The sequence below is a fragment of the Streptopelia decaocto genome, assembly GCF_964273445.1.
Source record: "Streptopelia decaocto genome assembly, chromosome: 6".
NCBI lineage: Eukaryota > Metazoa > Chordata > Aves > Columbiformes > Columbidae > Streptopelia > Streptopelia decaocto.
The window spans coordinates 52,833,334-52,851,669 of NC_138660.1; the positions used below are offsets into that span (position 1 = coordinate 52,833,334).

General features: G+C 45.2%; 1 protein-coding gene across 1 annotated transcript in view; it reads right to left on the bottom strand.

The window, feature by feature from the left end:
* The window catches only part of IGFBP2 (insulin like growth factor binding protein 2), a gene marked incomplete at its 5' end in the record, with an annotated part of 61,931 nt that overhangs the window by 23,154 nt on the left and 20,441 nt on the right, over positions 1–18,336 (bottom strand). The window lies entirely within an intron of this gene.

The window sequence follows — 18,336 nt, forward strand, 5'->3', positions numbered from 1 at the left end:
AGAGACAGACAAAGGAATAAACTCTTAATAGAGCATCAGGTGGTGGAAAGTTTGAGAAGTCATTGGAGAAGTCATCCAGACAAATTAACTGGAAAATGGCAGAAGGATGATGAATATTTGGCACCGAAACAGCCATCAGTCTCCCTGGGATGTTCCCAGAATGAAACTGTAGAACGAGCCATAAATAGTCTAAAGTCCATCTTGCTGCTTTGCCCCAAAGACAGCACAGCCACACTGGGGGAGCTTGGTGGTAGGGAGAAGCAGATGCCTAAAATCCAACCCTCACTGAGTCACAGGAATAAATAACTCTACAGAAAGCTACAAAGGACCACTGTAAGCTGTGGAAGAGCCTTCTGGAGGCCATAAAGGCATGGGACACTTCTCAATTTCTCTCCTGTCAGCTTCTGTTTCATTTGCAATTGAAGTATCAGAGATGCCAACTATCCTCTTCCCTGTTTCTGTGAGGGCTGTTGGCCTCCAACAAAGTACCTGATAGCCCCTCCTGAGCAACTGATTCTCCTTCAAGGGCTTCCTAACTTTATCCCATTATCTAGTTACTAGCTTTTTTATCTAGTTATTTACTATCTAGTTACAAGGGCTTTGTTTTACAGTTTTCCTCCATTTCACCGTTTCAAATATTCACTTTCTGAGCACTTGCTATTTCTCCATTCCCTGTATCCCCTTTCAATGAAAGTCTAATGTCACAAAGTACAGATTTCCTCATTTCAGTTCCCCCCAAAGCTGGAGTCATTTGGCTTGACTGCAGGGCAAACTCTAGAGCCTATAGAAAACAAACACATAGGACACTTCTGTTACCCTGAAATGCCGAGCGGTAAAGTCTCAGTAAATAAATGAATACATGGAAACTTGCTTTAGGTCCGAGTATGTCATGCTGCTTGGCTTGCTACCGTTAAAATCTATTTAAAAAAGGAAAACAGAGAGGCAGACTGGGGTCCTACACCTATAAAACAGTATTAACAAAGACAGAAAAAAAAAATCTCTACATCTCCATTCCTTTTGAAAATTCAGTAACTTCTTGTGAGAGAGGAACACTGCTTTAGCCTAGATCCAGCTGCACTTTGAACCAGATCCCAAATTCTGAGAGCACCATTTTATTTTTAATTTGGTGGATAAATATTGATCCTTAACAACCACTCTCCCACGAGAAAACATCTTTCTTGCCAGCTGAAGGAACATTAATATGGCAAAGTTGGCCCTATATTTCCCTGTGCACTGACAAAACCTGCTGGTCCCATGAACAGAACTAAAAAGTGTTTAAAAATGAAAATAAATCTTGTTTAAGGAAAAAAAAAAAAATCTTCCCTAGTATCAGTGCAAGGGCCTCCTCAGCCGCTGGATGTGGCACTTGCCATGAGCCACATCGCACCACTCTCCTTAGGAACAGCAAAACATCTGCCCTGCCCTCAAGGTTTTCACCTGGAGAAGATATCCTAGAAGGACAGTGCTCCAGCCAGCAGACGATGCTGTGTTTTCTGTATGGGATATTATTAGGGCTGAGTTATGGTATGCTGTTCTCATGCCAACACTCTTTAGCTAACGGCACTCTTTCCCCTCCCCGTCTTTGTTTCCCTCCTGTATCTCAAGGGAGCAGCCAAGTCCTCCCCTGCCAAGCCCTCCCCATGGCTCCAGCTCCCCTGGAGCTGGTCCCTGCACCTGTGCCTGCCCACAGACATTTTTTCAAGCTCATGACTGCAGCCAAGGGCTCACCAGCTGCTTTCAAAGGGGTTAACGCTTCCCTCCCCATGTGGGATGCTTCTCTCTGGATACTGGGTGGTTTTTGCAAAGCAGGACTCGAGTGGCTATCCACCCTCACCCTGGGATTGATGAAACTATACAGGTCTTAGTCATCCACTGACAGCTTTTGCTAGCAAAAGTCCTGTTCATCAGAGTCTCCAGCCTGATTTTTCACTGTCCATCCCAGCACTCTGTGCTATTCAGTTTTATCCCATTCCTGACCCTTATCCCAAAGCCTTTCTCTGTCCATGAAAATGAACCTAAATCAGCGCAATCACAAGCATTCAAACCTAAGGTTTCCACCCCACCAGGGCCATCATTTCAAACCTCACTTCTTATCCCTGGGGTCCTCTGCAGCCACATCCTACCATCCCCACACAAATCCCATTGTTCCCTCGCCACTTCTCAAACTGACTCTCCTGGTCCCTGTTTTAAGGAGTATTTTCTCACATGCATTTGTGTCTACTGCTCCATGGGAGATCACACAGACTAGATAACTGATTTTTCAGAAAAGTGCAAGGTATCAGACAAAAAAATGTATGAGCTCAGCCTGGCATGAATCACCTTTGCTTCATCCGCTTGGCGTTTACCTTCAAGTCTTTATTACTCTGCCCTCCAGATCTGCCAGTGTCATCCATAGCTGAGGTTGATTAATGGGTGTGTATTTGTTTGAATCACTCCCCTGCCTTTGGTGATCTGAAATACTAGGTCCCTGTCTGCTGTTTACCACAATGACCTAAAAATCTTTATACATGACAGAGTGATTTTTTTTTTTTTTCCATTTCTGTTTTTTTGGTCCTGATCCCTTCAGAAAGTGGGGCCAGTGCTCCTAACCTCTGCTTTCAGACCAATTTCAAACAATTATTTTACTTTGGTTTTTCCCCTCAGTTTTCAAGGTTTCCATGTCCTCATCCCCTCCAACTGTACTGAACATTGAAGCAAAGTTCAGTTAATACTGGAGCCATACCTAGATCATCTTTAATCTCCAGTTGGTCCTCACTGCACAGCAGCTTCAAGTCTCTTTTTATTTATATAGCTGAGAAACCTGTTGCTATTTGTTTTAGTTTCCTTTGCCAGGCCTAACGCAGCTTGACTTTTGGCAATTCTCATTTTATCCCTACCCCTCCTGACCTCTAAGACATTGCTTTTCTGCCGATTAGTCTTTTTTCAATTCCTTACAGACTGACTGTTTAATCCCAACTATCCTTTTTAAGGAGGCTATTTACCAGCTTCAGCCTGGAGCCCTTTCCTGTCATGTTTTCCTCCTTGGCTTGGGATCTCTGGTCCACATAGCTTCTGCACCTCTGAATTAGAGAGAGGCTCTACATCCTCTGCATCCAGGTTCTCATGCTTCTCTGCCCAGATGACTTCATCCACCAGATTTCTTCATTTTTCAAAGTTTGCCCTTTCAAAGACAAGTATCCTAGTTCCAGACCTACTTTTGTTTAGGCTTCCATTTAATTTAAAAGGAATCCATTTTATGAGCACTAAGTCCAAGATTCCTTTGTACAATCAGGCCCTCCTGTAACATCAACACTAGTTACCAAAACAAAACCTAAAATAGCACCTCCATTTGCTGGTGCTGTTACTATTTAATGGAAAAATCTAGGCTATCACATCCAGGAATATCTATGTTTTACCTTGTTAATACAATGTCTTTGCCAATGTGTATTCCTAGATATTAAGATACATTCCTAAGTTCCCACAGCAATATTATTTTGGTAACATTTATCTTTCTAATAACATTACAGAGACATCCATCCACACAACCTCTGCCACCCCTCATTTCACAGTCCACAGCTCTATCTATCCTTCCATGGCTGTTTCCCAAGGTACTTAAAAGAACTGCAGTCTCCTAAGGTATTTTGCAAATACCTTCAAGTGGTCATATCACCAGGATGTCTCTCAAAACAACCAGCCCATCACAGGAACAATTGTACCAGCTCAGGCCACAGGTCCACATAGGCTCATCCCCCGCAACAGAAGATTGTTGAGGGGATTTTAACCCCCATTAACTTCCCCAGTCTCTCCATAAGCACTCAGAAACGTTGACTGTCCACAGCATCCTCTGGAAAGTAGTCCCACAACTCAGCTACTGATGCTAAGGAAAGGTACATCTCTATTTGGGCAGCCTCTTCTCAAAAGAGACCCATAAAACACCTTCAAAAGGCAAACTTGAAAACAAGCATTTATAACTCTGCTAGATATTAGAAATCCTGGTTTCGACAGGGAAATTGGCTTTACTGCCTGCTGTAAGTTCTGTCCTGCCTTCTTCCAGCTAATCCTATGTTCAACTGATCGTAAATTCTCTTTCACATAGAAGGTAATTTTTTTCTTTTTTTTTTTTTTTGCTAACACCCCTCTCATATGCAGGTATGAGTTACCGCTCTCTCCAACAACCTGCCTGATCAGCCTACCTCATTAAGCTCTGAATATTTGCTCTCAAACTGAATGTAGCTTTGAAGATTGCTGTCTCTGTTCCAGACTTAAACTTGTGTACCCAAAAGCCTGGCCACCAGCCTAATACGAATCTTGCCTTGCCTATGTCTTTAGACTATGACAGCTCGGACAATACCACTACCAGTCCATATAGTCTACATGTTAGTGCTCGTGCTGTCATCAACTCTTCAGCCCTCAACTTCTGAGGACAGCCACCCAGATCCTCCTACTTTCTGAGGATACTATTAAAGAAAGCAACACATCACCACACAAAAACACCACCACAGAAACCTTTCACTGAAAATCATTTAAAGTCTTTGCTACTGGTGTCCTCATCTTTGGTCTGAGACGGAGTCAGGAGTGTTGTCTCAATGTGAGGGACTGTGAATGGACTTGTCATGGAAGTTGGAGGCTCTGGCACGTTTCTTCATCAAAATCAATGTTATCCAAAAAAGGGGAAATGCAAATGAAAGAGGATGAATTAGACTGAAACAAAAGTGGGTTCTGGTAGACTAAGAAAGTCCCAGTGTCCATTCTGTTACTGACTGTGAGGCCAAAGAGCTTTGCTTTCAGGACTGTCTTTGTTCCTCCTCCCTCTCCAATTTTTGTGTACTGTGTTTCACAATATTAAGCCACTGAAAGCAGCTAATGTGGCCCTTGTCATAATCTGTTTAAGTCAGTTTACTCTGGTGCAACACAGCCGACTTCAGGGAAGTCAATCTGACACCAGGAAGGTCCCATGAACAGTCTCAGGGCCAAGTTCATGAACAGGGATTCAAGAGAATTGGATTTGAACCCTCCAACCCTGCTTCCTCCTCCTTAAGAGACCTTGAGAAAGTAATTTTATCACTCTCTCCAGCAGCACACATCTATAAAAAAGGGATCATAAAAATCCCATCCTTGACAGCATGACTGTTGGCATCAAGCCAACAGATAGAAGGAAGTCCTTGTAACTATGGCAAGGACAGCCATATAGCCACATTGAATAGATATTTATGTGCAGGTCCCTTGCTCTGACACTGACTGTGGTTTTAGTGCCACATAAATAATTCCACTTTATTTTGGCACACTATTATATCTGCACATACAGGTTAAAGTGAAAAGGGGGAGGAAAAAAAAGTCAAGTTTTTTTTTGTCTTCAGCCCTGTAACGGCTTGAGCTGTTTATTGAAATTTGAGAGGAAAAGGACCATGGTAATTTACCTCAGCTGCCCCACTCTAAAGATTGCCTCTTCACAAAAAAAACCCTCATGCAACTAAGACAACCCCAGGCATTAACCCTGAGCTGTGCACCTGACTTGCTTTTTATCTCAGGCTATGCAGATGAAGCAAAGCTGACCCCATATAGAAACCCAGGAAAAACAGCTGTCTCTGGATGCTTACCCTGACCTGGCTCCCACCCCAAACCACCCAGCAGGGTGGGGAAAACACAGCTGTTTCCCCACAGCACCAGGCACAATCCACCTAAACATACCACCTTGTTACCTGTTGAAAAGCTCTTATTCTTGCTTGGCACCAGGCACTGTGATTACCTAGTGTGGCTGAGGTTGGACACTCTTCAAACTCGGGACTTTCAGGAAATATTTGGGTGTGTCTTGTGTGTTTTTTTTTTTCCTTCCATAAAACAGGAATCAGCAATTTTGCAGAAGCAATTTGCATTTTCTCAAGGCAGTTGTTTTTCATATCAAAAAGGTGTACATGCCAAAATGCACGTGAACCTAGGCACGTAAGAGGCAACAGTCTTTTCCAACTTGCCCTTGAGAAAAGTCAGGCAGTAATGAGCTATTTATTAAGGGGGAGCAAGTTGCTTCCAGTCAGCAAACATCTTTAGATGGACCAAGGTTTGAAAGAACCATAAGACCTTGGAGGCTAAGGTCAGACTGCCTCCTAGAAGTGATAAATCTAATTCTACACCTGAGCCACTTCATCAAATGCTATTGTTATCACTTAAGATGAACGTGTTGACCAGAGGTCCCTTCAGGACAAAGTCCCAGCACAAAATTTGCTGAACAAACCCATTTAGAGATAATCTTGTCTCCTAAAGACTTATTCAAAGAGAAACAGTCAGGCTTTAAGGGAAGAGCTGAGCACCCCTAATCTCATTGCTTCATAACTGGATTAATTAATATGGATCTTCAGGTTCAGGTCATGAAGCTGAGCTTCCTCAAATCCACCTGCTCCTGCTGAACCTCCTGGTGCCTGGCTGACTTAAAGTCTGTAGTAACCAGCAACATTAGGGGGAAGTCCTCCAGGCCAGATCCTTTACTCTAATTGAATGCATCAAGGTTTTTAAGTTCTCCAAAAATCACCACTGCATCACTGCAATGCTTACATACAGCAAACATGGAAGCTGCAGCAACTGAGAGTCATCTGCTCAATATCATGTGGGCTTCAGTGGAAGAACTGGGAATACAGTCCCAGGCTCTGGACTCCTGCCTTTGGCTTTTTTATTTTCCCCACACAATGGACAGCATACCTCCAGGGTCAGGCAACCCGACTTGTGCAAGTCCAGACTGGCTGTTCCTCTCACCATAAAGAATGCTCTTGCCTGCTCTCCATTGCATGATCTCGATGGCCATGGGTTTTGAAGAAGGACAAGGCGAAGAGAAAGGAACAATACAGCAATATAAGATGGCAGCCTTGTCTCTCATGTTCCCTTGTCTCCTCAGCTGGTCACAGTCTCTTCCACTAAATGAAATAACAAGAGGATGACAACACCTGGCTGAAGCAACACAGCAGGGCAAAGGACCCTTGCCAATGGCAGTGGGGAACCTTATTTCATGACTTCCATGAATCCAGCAGCCATTTTCCTATCCCACCAGATGACATTGAGCCTTCAATAGGCTGCTGCAATGAAAAGAAAAGAAAAAAACACAACCCTTATCTTCCACTGATTAATGCCCCCAAATCACTTCAGTAGCTCTGAACCTATTTTCCCTTAATGAGCTGGCCAGCTCTCTGCTCCTCCAACACAGCTGCTCACAAGCACCTACTAGAGATATCTCAAGCACACAGAGAAAGCAGCATGAACAACATCCTCCAGGAAATCCCCAGATGGCCTAAGGGGAAGGAAAAAAGGCTGCATGATGCAACCTTATGCTGAAGTAAGCCTGCCCTAACCAGTTCCCATACAGATTAATTTCTTCCCAGGGCAAATGAATTTCTTCCTGAGACAGGTGTTCATTCATGTACAGATGTCCAGAGGCAGCTAACTCCATGGTTTCTGTTGTCTTGTCTCCACCACTCATGCCACAACAATTATATCTAATGTTATTTCACTCCCTGCTTTGATCAACAACAGCTTTTTAAGGGAGGGACACTCCTCCCTCTTCTTTTTGTTTCCCCTTCATGTTTCCACACTTTGGACCAAGCCTTCACTGCCTCTCTTCTGAGAGCAACACTAGTTGTGACCCTGTCCCTCCTTCTGCTCTGATGCCAAAGAAGCACTAGTTCAAACCCATTCCATAATGAGGATTCCCACCTGGATGAACATCTGAGCAGTTTCTGTAGCAGCTTACTCTGAACTTGAGTGTTGTGCTGTGCTGCATGACCAAGAAACACTTGGAGAAAGGGAATTTGGCTCAGGGAGCTGAGGAAGGAACCAGGAAGGTCTGACAGACATCAATCTGCCATCAGCAGAAGTTCTCAGGAAGACACAGAGAATAGGAAAGAAAAGCTCTGACAAGCCAGAAAACAACAATTGCCTTAAAATGGCCAGAATTCTACCAGAATACTCCAGGGTTGGGAAAGGTTAAGGCCAGTTTCAGCACCTCTTCTGCCCAAGATGACAATAAACTGGTGGGTGCTCCAGGGAGCAGAACCAAGGAGACGAGCTGTCCAAGGGACGAGCATGGATGAATGCTTTCCACGCAGTCCTCTGGCATCAAATTCAAAGTATTAAAATGGTCTAATCTCTGCCAATTTTCACAGAACTAATAACAAATAGCTTAAACAGCTTCAAAGATTATTACAGCAGGCATGCAATAGAACAACTGCAACATGGGGAATGTCACCACTTATGTCTAAAAACAGGCTGAGAAGTCACCCATAGGACCTGACTCTCACAGTCAGTCTAGAAAGACTGACAAGAGGCTATATGTTTGCTTACCATCAAATCTTTCCTTCCTGAGCTTTATCCATCCCCAAAGTCCAGCCTACCATGGAAGCACCTAGAGTCAAGGCAAAGCCAGAAGAAGTCCTGGTGCCAGCCAGTAGCTCTGTGACACGATGGCTGGACAAGGCAGAGAAAGAAAAAGGTTTTGGTGCATCCAACTGATGGTGCAAGACAAGCCAATGAGTCTTCAATGAATGTCTCCCTTCTAAGAGACCTAACACCCACAGGAAATGTGATAGTGCAAGGTGGTTCGTGAGGTTCCCCTTCCAGTCCTCCTCTTTAGCTCCTCACGCTCATCACAGAGCATGTGACCTTCCTGAGGAGAGCAGAAGGCGATGCTCACCCTGGGATAAGCTGCAGAGAGGCCCAGAAGACAGACATCACTGCAACAGGAGTATCAGCAATCCATCTCCCAGTGCCAGAAATGCTGACTAATTAGAAACATCTTCAAATCCCCAACTGGGAAGGTGCCTGAAATAAGCCAAAACATAATAATGATGATGATATTTGTAACTGCTGTTACTTGTTATCTTCTCAAAATGTTGACAACAGCTCTTAGCAAGCACACATCCATGAACAGCTTACATGCACTAATTCTCTCTTAAAAAGCACATTTTACACTCATCAGAGAGCATACTTCTCCATTCCATGTTTGACCTTAGGGATTGCCAAAATTATTTAAAACCCTAGAAAACAAGAGCTTTTGGAGGTGATAATCAGCCCTCTCTTGCCCACACGTGACTCTCAAGGTCTGTTTCTCATGGTCTACAGTTTCCAGCTGGGACCCATCAGTAAGCTATCAACTGCTCCTTACATAAAGATGAACAGGTAATTAGTAAAATGACCTAATTAGTATTAATACACTGGAGTGATAGAACTAACAAAGCTTGATTTTTAAAGTTTTTTTTAATGTAGCTTTTTCCTGAGGTTGTGCTTGAGAGCTGGTTGGTTGTTCTCCAATATCTAATACTGGCTGAGTTTCTGCTACAACCCATCAGGAGACATGAACAAGACACAATCCCACCACCCAGCAACGATTTTCATAAAAGCTATAGAAAACAAGTATCTGAGAGCACAATCCCTCCAGTGAATTTTCTGGTTCAAAAGTTTTCAGGGTAGCCATAGAGACAAAGATAATCCACACGTGCCCACGCACAAGGCTCATTTGGAAGAAACCCAGGTTCAAAATGGGACAGCCAGTACATTGCTTTAAAACAAGAAAGGCAAGTCTTTACTGAGTGCAAGAGCTAAACAAGGATGATGTTTGCACTTTGTCACCCAGATACCCTCCCAACAAAGTTAATATGTCATGGCACACTGCAGAGATGTTAAGGGGGAAGGATCTGCACTTTGACTGCAATGAGAGCTTAGAGCACTCTGCATGAAGCATGCATGTACATGGCAGGGATCAAAACCATAAGATTTGGGAATTTTAAGGTGTTGGGGAGAGGCAAAGGACTGGCACAGTGAACCCAGCCTCACAAAACACATGCATGCACTTGCCTGTGCTAAGTGAAGATGCTGAGAACTTCAGTGTCAGGCCCTGGAGCAGCACCGGGGATCCCGCCCGCCCTCCCCATCCCTGGGGCTCAGGCGGTGGCAGGAACAAGCAGGGATAGACGTGTTGTAGAGCAGCCCGCAAGGGAAGCAGAAAGCCAGTTGCTCGCCTCACAACGCCTGCAGCAAGGCTTGCTCACCGCCTGTCCACAGCTGCTGCAGCAAACAGATGTGGTCCCTGCGTGCACAATGCCAGCGGGCAGCACACCAGGGAAAGGCCAAAGATTGGATGCCCCAAACACCATCCAGGCCTGGAGGTGTTCCCACATGTCTGTGACTTCAGCACATCCCATGTGGAGGAAACCCAGGGACAAAGCTGGATTGAGCATGAGGAATTAAGTTTGAATTCATTTAAAGCAACTTTATGATCCAAACAAAATACAGCAGGTCAGGGGGAGCCTGCTAGCTGGCTGGGCTGACCACACTGCAACTGAGGAATTCAGGAGGACCTTCTGCAAGTGAGAAACCTCTCAACTCATGTCAGCAAGGAGCAGTATTTGCCCCTGTGCCACACAACCCAAGAGGCCATCAAACTAGTCAGCAATTCAAATACTCTCACAAGTTTTCTGCTCTCCTCAGGTTTGGAGAGTTTTCAAGGAACATTGTCGAGGCTGACATACCCCTGAAAAACTGCACCACACATCACATCCCCAGCCAGCACCCTTCAAAAATGAGAGAGAAAGGCAAAAGCTGCGTCAGGATGGCAGACACAGCACAAAGGATGCAAGAACAGGCATGTCGACAGCCCCTGGGCAGGAGGGTTGAAACACAGCCCAGGCCTGCTGCTTACCAGCTGGGATTTTAACACTTGTTTCAGCAAGAGAAATTAGTAACAGAAATAAGCACAGGGAAAGATGGGGGTGTCAGGTTCAAGGCCTGTGCTGTACCAAGGGAGAACAGCAAAAGTGGTCTTTAGGGAAGGGTTTATTGGCTTTGTTCCACATTTGTTTTAAAGAGTTCTGCAGACTCCTGACCACAGCCTCAGGAGATGTACACCCTTCCTTACATCTTCCTATTCCACCATTTTGGTGAATCTCTAAGGCATGAACACCCTGGGAATGAGAACAGCAAGTTAACTTTTATTATTAATACATTTTCTGCTGGAGCTTCTAGGGACTTGAAATAAAATACTTTTGTGAATAGCAACAGCTAGCTTTATTATCTGTAGCCCCTTCCACTGATCTTTGCAAAGTACTGAATGGAAGGAGTAAAATCAAAAAAATACTCCATGTCACTCCATCTCACAGCAGTTCAGCTCCAGCCCACATCCCACAGACATGACTCAGAGCCAACGTGTGTGTTGGTGCTGCCCAGGCATCACCCACCACACGGCTCCTTCAGCACGAGGCCACCCCACGGCTCAGACCCCTCTCTTCCAGGGGAAACACATGGGAGTGAAAGCAGTCAGGAGCCACACTCACCATTTTCTCAAGACAACCCCCTCCCCATATTCACATTGCAGATACTCTGCAACGATTGTGTCCTGTGGCAAGATCAAGGGTGCACTCAATTCCCTTATCCAGATTATTGATAAATACATCAAACAGAACTGCTCATGCCTACACATACTCAAACCCCTCATAGGTTCCCTGGAAGGGAAGGATTATTTTTTACACAAAACTCATGAAGCAATAATCTGTGCCAAACTATGACTTTAAACGGATGCATAGCACAGGTAGGCTCCTATTTGAGATTTAACAGGTGCCAGCAGCAGCTCAGGTACCTATTGCAAATGCAGAGCTCTCCTACATCAGGATAAGCAGTGAACACCTCCATCCCACAGCTGAAATTGTTCAAGCAAAATAAAACACTGAGCTCAGCCACCACCCATCTGAGCCAATATTACTGAAGTAACGGCTCATGAGCTTTTCCCAATACCTCTGTGCTGGGGCCATGTTCATGTCATGGCTGCAGAGGATCACACAGTCCTCTGCTTCTGAAATTTCTTCCTGCAAGGAATAAAACTGCTCAGAAACACTAGCAGTTTTCCCACATGGATGCAGGGAGGCAAGCCAAGACACCAGGCAACCGCAGCCTCTCAGAAAAGAATTTGTGATGAAAAATGATGGTTTTCCCTCCTGGCAGGGGTAACCTTAAACTGGGAGAGATTCTAGACTCACATTCTGCACCACAGCCACTTGCTGCAAGCAAAGATCTTGGAGCACGGAGGGCTGCAGGACCAGGACTGCACTTACACATTAGGACTCTTTCTAAAGCCTGTCAGTTGATGAAGAGACTCCGCAGGAACCAAGTTGGGCTGCTGGACAGAGGGAGGGGGCAGGGGAAAACTCTGACAAATTTAAAATTCAACATGGATTGCATAACTACATGAATAATTCCTTTCAAGCCAAAAGGGATTCCTGCAAAAGAGGTAGTTGCTGCAGTCCCTCAGCTCCACTTAACGAAAGAACCCCAGACAGTTGGGAGGGTGTGGGTTAGGGGGTTTTTTGTTTGTTTTTTGTTTTTCAAAGAAAGAGTTTATAACCCTGTTGCAAGCTGTAAGATGCAACTGATCTTCCATCAGCAGGGAAGACCTGAGGGAACCAAAGAGGCAACGCTGGAGACAGATCTCCCCACCCCAGCTAGACTAGAAATTTGCTTGAAATGGCAAACATGTGAAATGGCAAACATACTCATTCCCTTTTGCTAGAGACAATTTTTCATTAATGAACCCAATGTAAGAGATATTCATAGGAGGGGGTGGGGGGGAAATCCACTGACAAGTATTTTCTCGGAAACACTGAGCTTTATTAAAGTATGGGATCACCTCCAAGCAGGAAAGAGGAATTGGTGAAATGAAGAAGGGAAGGCTGGAAAAGCAGGGGGAAAAAAAAGTCCCAATAGTTAAAAACTTGAGTTTTTGAGTGGCATGCCCAGAAGTGGGAAAGCCCAATCTCTCAAGCTATAGGACACAAACCTGGAACCACCTAGCTTGAGGAAGGGCCTCATCCCCTGCATTTCCCAGCTGCCATGGCAGGGCTAGGCTTTTTCCATATGCAAAACCTAACTCTGCAAGAATCTCTTCTGGCCACATTGCTTCCAAGACATACTGTTCTCACTATATTCCAAGACAACCCTAAAAGTAGCCAAACGGACACAGACCAAAGGCCCATTTTTGCCCTGCATCCTGTCTCCTACCAGGGCCAACTGAGATGCACAGGAGGGTGTTCATACCCTGCAGGACCAACAGCCACTCCAAACTCCCGGGGCTGACAGTATCCTCTCAACAACAGCCAAAATGACCCTTCCTCAAAGGCAGCAGTCCCCAAAAGACCAGGAGACTGTGTCTGAAGTATTTCACCTGGTGAGAACAGGAAACTGGAAGGTAGAAGGGGGTGGAAGCCACTCCTGAACCAAGGGGAGATCTTATCCCTCTCTATAGCTACCTGAAAGGAGGTTGTAGCGAGGTGGGGGTTGGTCTCTTCTCCAAAAAAGTGATAAGACAAGAGGAAACAGCCTCAAATTGCACCAGGGAGGTTTAGATTGGATATTAGGAAAAATTTATTCACTGCAAGGGTTGTCAAGTATCAGATAAGGCTGCCCAGGGAAGTGGTTGAGTCACCATCCCTAGAGGTATTTAGGTATTTAAAAGACATGTAGATGTGGCATTTAGGGACATGGTAGACTTTGCAGTGTTAGGTTTATGGTTGAACTCAGTGATCTTAAGGACCTTTTCCAACCTAAATGATTCTATGATTCTAGTGCAGAAAGTGCATTGTTTAACCAAAGGGAGAGCGAGCCACCTCAGGAGCAGTGCGACCCATGAGTGCATCTTGGCCACTAGCACCCACGTAGATGCCCTGATGTCTAATAGAGTAGTTGAACCCACATTACTGCCTTCTTCTCCAAGCAGGTATTAGCAGGGCCCTTCCTCCTCTACCTGGCCTGTGATTTTCACCAAACTTTTAGGAATGAAATCAGTGGTCAGTCCTCTGCACCAAGCCGCCTGCAGGGAGTTGGTCAATGGATCAAAAAATTAGTGGGAAAGGGAAAACCTTCACAGAAAACAGGATAAAATGCATTCCCTCCAGTAGCATCTTTAGGACCCAAGCCCACTGGCTTTGGAGCTTCCCTCCTTGAACTCCACACCATATTTTACACTGCTTGCCTAAAAACAGATCCCCAACTCCCTGCCAACCCCTCCTAACCCACTGGCTTCAGGGCCAGGATTGCAGCCTACTCCACAAGTTCCTTCTCCCCTCTCCTGGGCATCCTCAGTTTCTCTTCCTCTTCCCTGAACACCAGCTTATTCACGATTTTCCACCTCCACCCTAGTTTCCCTTCCTCCCTCTTCTTGCTTCCCACATGAACATCATGAGCCCTAACTCCCTCCCAGCCAAACCCAGGTCTCATTTTGTTCAGGAGCGCCTGCGTGTCTATCATGAGCTCCAGGGCCAGGCATGAAGACAGAGAAAGGGACAAGATAGTAGGTTGGGTGTTTTGGAGTCTGCTGTTAATTAGAAGAGTGGGAGAGCACCGATCCCTTTTTCTCTTCTTGTGTCCCTATTTAGGGTTAGAGATGCAGAGGTTCAGGACTGTCTCCTTCTCTTGCCCCTTGGTTGGCAGATACAGTTTTGCAGCTCCATGCTTCAGATCATCTGCTCAGGATGGCTCTGAGCACCCACAAAGGTACATTGCTACCAGAAGATGCCATTCCAGGTGCCTCCAAACCACCCCACTCAAGACAGTGCTCACATGGCAGAACCAAACCTCTCCATCCTCCCGTTCAGCTCAGCCACGGCACGAGCAGCAAAACCCACAGCCTGGCCTCCAGCTTGGGAGCAGGGTGCTGCACAAGCGCTGACTCAGGCGTGAGCAACACCAGCACAAGGGCATTGCCTGCCCTCGTCATCGGGGCCCAGACAGCCCGCAGCTTCAGCCCAGAACACGCTCTGCCCTGGTGAGTCACACAGCAACCTCGGCAAGTCCTTTCAAGACCCAGCAGTCACCAGAGGGGAAAGAAAAGAAAAAAAAATTACATGCACACAAAGTAATTAGAGGTGTAACCCTCTCCCCTCCCTCTGTGCAAGCTTAATGCTCCCTTTGTCCAAGCATGTTTGCCTCACTAAGTTGTGCCTGGGGACAGCTTTCTTGACAGAAAACAAAGGTTAATTAATAAAAAAAAGCAAAAACACAAAGAGAAATCCCTCATTAAAATGGCCACCCTCTCAGCACAGCTCTCTACCCAGACTGGTCCTTCCTGGAAACAGAGCACTGACCCATAGCTGTGACCCCTGCAAAAACGCCAGATTACACAACTCAGGGCTGTCACCAGCAATGGAGGGGTGGGAAACCTTAAGACCTCTAGTAGCTCAGTGGCACAGGTCCTATGACCTACTGTATCTCTGCTGTCCCCCACACCAACAGGTCTTGGGAGTGTATTATGGAGGGTGGAATACCAGCTATCAAAGATTCTATGCTCCCATCCCTCCTCACCTAAGCAGCTGAAACCACAGCAAACCTCACTTCCAATTTACCACCTGCATTACCAAATGCTCCACCTCCACGATGGAAGTCTCTTATTACAGCACAGACATGAGAAACGCAGGTAAAAGTCTGCTTCAATCCTGCACTCTGCAAGTGCAAAAACATCTCTCCCACGTACTCACACATGAGCACTTCTGATCCTGTTAGCTAGAGAGAGGTGGTGAAAAGCACACACGCATGTGCATGCTCAAGAGCCAGCTCATTAAATCTAATTAGACAGTCTTCCATGGGGAATTTTGAAATGCATATCTAGCAATTGCTGTGCACTGCTCTTTCCTCAACCCTCTAGATGTATGAGCATGATTACTCACCACAGGAAAAAAAAAAAAAAAAACCCTCATATGAAACTTAAGGGAACTGCCATACATGCACATTAACAGAGATGCACTGTAATTTAATCAGTCTTCCTACTTAGAGGCAAATATGGTGGCAGCCATACAGGGAAAGAAGAACACCCAGTGCTCAGATTTGGATTCAAACCTCTCCAAGAAACTGACAACCCAGAAACTAAGTGTTCCCCAGTAACTTTATCAAAAGTTTTCCCAGATGACATTCTGGTGTGTAAAGCGTGGAGCCAACACATGTGTACACAACACCAACAGCGCCGTGAAGACAACTAAGCAAAAGTACAAGGGACTGAATTCTAAGGGACTCAAGGAAAAAGAAAAAAAAAAGTCTCCTCATGTTCTTCCACTATAGGAAAACTGAGGCTTCAGACCTGATACATGATGCATAGGGTATGTGTTCCCCAAAGTGCTCTCCATCCCCAGCTCTGCTAAAGTTGCCAGCGAGGGGCAGTTAAAGTCAGCTCCAGGGAAATTCCTTGTGCTCAGGACAGATGCTGTTTACAACTGCCATGTCACTGCATCAAGCTCATACCTTAAAGTAAGAAAAATCACGGAATACAATGGGCTATAACAACCGTCACTCATTCACATGGATACCATATCCTCAGCATTTGCCTTTATTTTTCCTGGTGATTAAGTGCCTAAATTACATTCCTACTGTTCACAGTAATAAATGAAAGTCCTAAAATATGCAGGGTAACAAGTATCCAGCTAATGTCAATGCACACAGTAGCACTGAGAGACCAGTTCAAATTTCATTATTACTCCAATGATACAATTTTGTTATAGACACTACAGTTTCCATCTAAAAGACATCAGAAGTTAACTCTGAACTGCAGCACAACTCAGAACTTTAGACAATAGCTAGCTGACAAACACCTCCCCCCCCCAAAAAAAAAACAAAGCAAACAAAAAATAACAAAAACTTTTAAAAAAGAAAACAAAAACAAACAAACAAAAACACCACGACCATCAGCCCACCATTTTCACTGATAAGACCTCCCAGGAGAAGATCAAGATTTCAGCAAAGCACAGTCAGTCAGTTAGTGACAAAAAAACCCAGAAACTAAAACCAACAGCTTTCCATAATTTTTGTGACTCCACATGAGATTACTTTTCATTGCGGCTCATGTCAGAGACAGCAGTGACATATTTTCAACTTTTTTTCCTCTTTTGGTCTGAATGCTTTGGATTGTAGCAAAGACCTTAAATAAAAAGAGGACCTATAAAAATTGAGACAATACAACCAAAGGCTTCTCTGTATTACCGAGCAGGCTTTGCTCTGTAAAAGTGTTGTTTCAGCAAGAAAACTAAAGGAAATAATACAACATTTATTCTGAATACTGGAAAATGCAGATGTTAGTCTAAGATTATATCCTCTTAAAAACAAAAGCTATGGGAGGGGGAAAACCTTTTTAAAAGTATTGGAGTCACAAAAACTTTTTCACAGAGACAGAGAGAAGCAACTTGAATATAAATAAGTGTCCAAAATAGGTCAGCACTCTTTTCTTGGCTGCTGAAGTTTGATACTTTTCACTTGAGTGTAGGCTGGACGGTGGTGGCACACACTCTGCAGGGACAGGGGCTGAGCCTGGGGCACTGGGGCTTGCACCAAACTGGGAGCTGCCCCAGCCTCAGCCCCACGGTGATGGGTCGGGGCTCAGACACTGAGCACCCCAGGCACGCTCAAGGCAGCTGCCACACACTCTGCAGCGGTACCCACATTTCCCTTAATTGTACAGGTTTCTGATACGACCTTGCTCATGTCCCAGAAGGGTTGTGAAAACATTTTGTAATGCTATGTGTCCACAGCCAGTTTTGAGCTTATCAAGCAAGAAGTATGATAAGAAACACCAGTTTCCACAGCCTTCATCAAGACTCACCAGCTCCCTGCATTTAGCCCCGAGCGTCCCACAGCTTTGCAGGGAGCAGCTGTTCGTACCAGGGCAGGATGGGCCCTGCACAACCCAGCTACACTGGGCAAAGCCATTACCTCCCAGCAAGAGAGTAACTTTAGACACAAAAATCAGGCCATGAGATGCAGTGCGTGCACCTCAGCCACTCTGCCGCTGCTTCCACAGGGGAGTAGTAACATCAGGCTACAGGAGAAACATAGGTCTTCTCTCTCTCTGTTTTTTTTTTTAAAGGCAAAAACTGAACAAGTTATTTCTACAGCACTGAGAGATAAGTCTGCCCACCTAACCTCAGCAGCATTCCTGCCTGGCTCAGCTTGTTTGCCACCAATAAAAAGCCCATTAGTTGCACAATGCATCTGTTAAAAATAACCCCAAAAAATCATCCCTGGCAAATGAGTAAGACGTCAGGACACACAGACACCTCAGCATGGTGTTACATAAACCACAGAGGAGTCAGACTTCCCTCAGGAACTCTTCCCAAGGAAGACAAGAGCAGAGATTTCTCTCCCTTTGAGCGGACCCAGCTACTTTGAAGGGCTTGGGACCAAAATGCAGCAGTCATCCAGGGTTTCCAATCAAGTCACTTCCAGAGAAAGTAAACTCATCAGGCTCAAATACTGCCCATTTGTGCCAGCACAAATAAGAGTGAAAGGTCCCACTCACACAGGGGTGGCCAGCAGAGGAGGCTGTGATGCTCCAGAGCTTCCCCAAAACTTCACATA